Here is a 5,247-nt window from a genome sequence, read left to right as displayed (position 1 = left end):
AGTAAGGTCACACAGGGGTGGTAAGAGCATCCTGTTCATTTTGTAGAGTACTTTTAGGGCCTTATCATACCCATACACCCACAGACCCATATGCACTGGAAAAGGGTCAAGTGCTCAACATACATTGCTTTTGTCACTCAGTTTGCACCAAATATTAGAAGTTACAAGACTTAGAAGTATTTGAAGATATCACTGGGACCCATTGGGTGGAGGTAGCTCAAAAATGTGTGTGACACCAGTAAACTGATTTAGAGTCAGAGAGACAAGGGACTTACCAATACCAAAGTAGTAGCCTCATGAGAAAATCTGAATAATAAACTAGTTCAGTGAAACAGAAAACATGGGGCCTGGAAACAAGCAATGCAGCATTAGAAAAAGAACAACGTGTCTCCCATAAGGGAAAGTACATTGTAAAAAATAAGTGCCTTCATTGGAAGAAAAGACCCCCAAATCCTATGTGTGAAAAAGTAGCTTCACCCAAGCTTGCTTGCTTTAAGCTCTGAGGATCCCAGGGAGGACCCTAGGGTAACACTTAAAGTTGGGGACAGAGCAACTGACTTCTTAATGGATACAAGGGTAACACCTTTAAGTCCTTAAGAATCCCATAGGCCAATTGATGTTCAAAAGATTTCAGCAGAAGTGGAAATAGGAATGCTACCTGACTACCACTGGACCAGCAAATATTCCATTAAATAGGGAAGAGAACCACATGTTACTGGTATGTCAGATTATCCCTACCCACTGTAGGCATGAGAATTTTTACATATACTGATAGTTACCACCATCTTCTCTGATAATGAGCCACAGCCTTCGATATATTCGAAAGAGGAGTCTCAAAATGTATAACCTACAGTCTTGGGCGGGCTGAAAGCAGCAGAAGCGGTGGCCGAGTCGGAGGCTCCGGCACAGTGGCGGGAGCTGAGGCGGTAGCAGACCGGCTGGCGGGCTAGCAAAAAAGCGGCGGGATGGTGGACTACCAGGCGGCGAACCAGGCGTACCAGTATGGCCCGAGTAGCGGCGGCAATGGCGCGGGCGGCGGCGGAAGCATGGGCGACTACATGGTCCAGGAGGATGATTGGGACCGGGACCTGCTGTTGGACCCGGCCTGGGAGAAGCAGCAGCGCAAGACCTTCACAGCCTGGTGCAACTCCCATCTGCGGAAGGCTGGCACTCAGATTGAGAACATCGACGAGGACTTCAGGGATGGGCTCAAACTTATGCTTCTGCTGGAGGTCATTTCAGGGGAGCGGCTGCCTAAGCCGGAGCGGGGCAAGATGCGCGTGCACAAGATCAACAACGTCAACAAAGCTCTGGACTTCATCGCCAGCAAGGGCGTCAAGCTGGTGTCCATCGGGGCAGAAGAGATTGTGGACGGCAACGCAAAGATGACCCTGGGTATGATCTGGACCATCATCCTCCGCTTCGCCATCCAGGACATCTCTGTGGAGGAGACCTCTGCCAAGGAAGGACTCCTCCTTTGGTGCCAGAGAAAGACAGCCCCGTATAAAAACGTCAACGTCCAGAACTTCCATATCAGCTGGAAGGATGGTCTGGCCTTCAACGCGCTCATCCACCGGCACAGACCAGAGCTGATTGAGTATGACAAACTGAGGAAGGATGATCCAGTCACCAACCTCAACAATGCATTTGAAGTGGCTGAGAAATACCTGGATATCCCCAAGATGTTGGATGCCGAGGACATCGTGAACACAGCCCGGCCCGACGAGAAGGCCATAATGACATATGTGTCCAGCTTCTACCATGCCTTTTCAGGAGCGCAGAAGGCTGAAACTGCCGCCAACCGGATCTGCAAGGTGCTGGCTGTGAACCAGGAAAATGAGCACCTGATGGAAGATTATGAACGCCTGGCCAGTGATCTTCTAGAGTGGATCCGGCGCACCATCCCCTGGCTAGAGGACCGCGTGCCTCAGAAGACCATCCAGGAGATGCAGCAGAAGCTGGAGGACTTCCGCGACTACCGGCATGTGCACAAGCCACCCAAGGTGCAGGAGAAGTGCCAGCTGGAGATCAACTTCAACACGCTGCAGACCAAGCTGCGGCTCAGCAACCGGCCTGCCTTCATGCCCTCCGAGGGCAGGATGGTCTCGGACATCAACAATGGGTGGCAGCACCTGGAGCAGGCTGAGAAGGGCTATGAAGAGTGGCTGCTGAATGAAATCCGCAGGCTGGAACGACTTGACCACCTGGCAGAGAAGTTCCGGCAGAAGGCTTCCATCCATGAGGCCTGGACTGATGGGAAGGAGGCTATGCTGAAGCACCGGGACTATGAGACAGCCACCCTGTCAGACATCAAAGCTCTGATCCGAAAACATGAGGCCTTTGAGAGTGACCTGGCCGCACACCAAGACCGCGTGGAGCAGATTGCTGCAATTGCCCAGGAGCTCAACGAGCTGGACTACTATGACTCCCACAATGTCAACACGCGGTGCCAGAAGATCTCCGACCAGTGGGATAACCTGGGCTCTCTGACCCACAGTCGTAGGGAAGCCTTGGAGAAAACGGAGAAACAGCTGGAGACCATCGACCAGTTACACTTGGAGTACGCCAAGCGGGCCGCGCCCTTCAACAACTGGATGGAGAGTGCCATGGAGGACCTGCAGGACATGTTCATCGTCCACACCATCGAGGAGATCGAGGGCCTGATCTCAGCCCATGACCAGTTCAAGTCCACCCTGCCAGATGCCGACAGGGAGCGTGAGGCCATCTTGGCCATCCACAAGGAGGCCCAGAGGATCGCCGAGAGCAATCACATCAAGCTGTCTGGCAGCAACCCCTACACCACCGTCACCCCCCAGATCATCAACTCTAAGTGGGAGAAGGTGCAGCAGCTGGTGCCGAAGCGGGACCATGCCCTCCTGGAGGAGCAGAGCAAGCAGCAGTCCAATGAGCACCTCCGGAGACAGTTCGCTAGCCAAGCCAATATGGTGGGGCCCTGGATCCAGACCAAGATGGAGGAGATTGGGCGCATTTCCATCGAGATGAACGGGACTCTGGAGGACCAGCTGAGCCACCTGAAGCAGTACGAGCGCAGCATTGTGGACTACAAGCCCAGCCTGGACCTGCTGGAGCAGCAGCACCAGCTCATCCAGGAGGCGCTCATCTTCGACAACAAGCACACCAACTACACCATGGAGCATATCCGTGTGGGCTGGGAGCAGCTGCTCACCACCATTGCCCGCACCATCAACGAGGTGGAGAACCAGATCCTCACCCGAGATGCCAAGGGCATCAGCCAGGAGCAGATGCAGGAGTTCCGGGCATCCTTCAACCACTTTGACAAGGACCATGGCGGGGTACTGGGGCCTGAGGAATTCAAGGCCTGCCTCATCAGCCTGGGCTACGACGTGGAGAATGACCGGCAGGGCGATGCTGAGTTCAACCGTATCATGAGTGTGGTCGACCCCAACCACAGCGGCCTCGTGACCTTCCAAGCCTTCATTGACTTCATGTCGAGGGAGACCACAGACACAGACACAGCTGACCAGGTCATCGCCTCCTTCAAGGTCCTGGCAGGGGACAAGAACTTCATCACCGCCGAGGAGCTGCGGAGAGAGCTGCCCCCCGACCAGGCCGAGTACTGCATCGCCCGCATGGCACCCTACCAGGGGCCTGATGCCACTCCCGGCGCCCTCGACTACAAGTCCTTCTCCACAGCCCTCTATGGGGAGAGCGACCTGTGAGGCCCTCAACCGCCCTGAACAGAGACTCCCTTGGCCTCCAGAAGGGGCTGAGGAGCCCACCCCCACCCTGACTCTGTATCTATGCAAAGAGCTCTTTGTGGTCCTTCTAGGGGGTCAGGCAGGGAGGGGCTAAGCAGGCCTCTCTTTCTCAGTCTTGTGGCGGGGGGAGGCTTGACATCAGCACTTCTGGTCTGCTAAATAGATATATGCTGTGTTATGGGTTCTTAGCCTATATGGAAGGGACAATGGACCCCTGGGCCCCCTCTGTGCCCCAGAGATACCTTTCTAAACACAGGTCCCTTCTGCCCCTGAGGCCCGTTAAGCCTCTCACATCCAGGCCAAAGCCCCATGTGCCTTGTCTAGGAACAGCCTGCCCTAAGAAGTCCAGCAGAGGGCACCTGGCTCCCTTGGACCAGACCGTAGCGGCCCCTCCCACCTCCCTGCCCCTGTGATCAACGGGAGCTGAGGACCTCCCATACCCCTCTCTGCCTCAGGAGTGGCTGCTGGGCAGTCAGCCCCAGCCCACCTGACCTTGTTTCACCTGGGCTCTGAGTCTCAGATTTTCTAAGGACCAAAACCAACAAAACACAAAGAAGGAACACAAACAAACAAACAAATCATTAAAAAAAAAAAGGAAAAAAAACTTAAAAAAAAACCTATAAAAAAAACCTAAAAACTTCCAGAGAATTACTATTTACTTTATTAACTTACGGATTTATTATATAAATATATATCCATCTAGCTGCATATCTCTGCCACCTCTCACATAATGAAGACATAGCTGATTCGATTCCCTCCCCAGCCACCTCCTGATTTTCCCCTTGTGGCAGTGGGCAGGGGTCTCAGGGGACCTCCTGAGGTGGAGGTGGGCTGCTGGCCTGCCTGCCTGGTCGTTAATGGTTTCTCTCCACCCGCCCCCTTGAGTTTATTCTGATTGATTTTTATTTTCTTGGTTTCTGGATAAACCACCCTCTGGGGATGGGAGAATAAAATATGTAATATTTTTAAGAAGGAAAAAAAAATGTATAACCTAGCATTATAGTTTGTAAATCTACCCAGATCGATCAGAATGCCTGCTCCCCTCCCACACCTCACAGACCAGCTGTATCCCAAAGGTCTGTGGTAATCAGAGACACATGTGAGACACCTGCTAGAATATGCACCCAAGTCTGGATAACCACACAGCCCAGCTGACGAGGACCTATATCCACTCTCTGAACTCCATCATCCTTCACATCTATACCTCTATCTGCAACTGGGGCAGATCCTGACCCTGGATCCCCAAGCTTGCTTGTATCCCAGGAGATCTGCTCTATGCAGGGATGTAGATAAGTCTCCCATGCCAGGTCGGAATCCTACAGAATCCAACATCGATGGACCTATCCTGCTCTGCATGATCCCAATAGTTCTCTAGTTTGCACATCACTTTGAAAGTGGAGTAGATACTTCTCTTGTACCACAAAGCCTGCTGTCTTCCAATAGGTTTGCCATGATCAGTACCACAGCAAGTCTGCCCTAACCAGAGAAACAGAAGGATTCTTATAAA

General features: G+C 52.7%; 1 pseudogene; it reads left to right on the top strand.

The window, feature by feature from the left end:
- The first annotated feature begins 886 nt into the window (after positions 1-886).
- On the top strand, positions 887-4,323 carry LOC114633418 (annotated as a pseudogene).
- The last annotated feature ends 924 nt before the right edge of the window (positions 4,324-5,247 follow it).

This window comes from Grammomys surdaster, unplaced genomic scaffold (assembly GCF_004785775.1).
Source record: "Grammomys surdaster isolate TR1022 unplaced genomic scaffold, NIH_TR_1.0 649, whole genome shotgun sequence".
NCBI classification, from domain to species: Eukaryota; Metazoa; Chordata; class Mammalia; order Rodentia; family Muridae; genus Grammomys; species Grammomys surdaster.
This window is presented reverse-complemented; position numbering and strand designations above follow the sequence as displayed.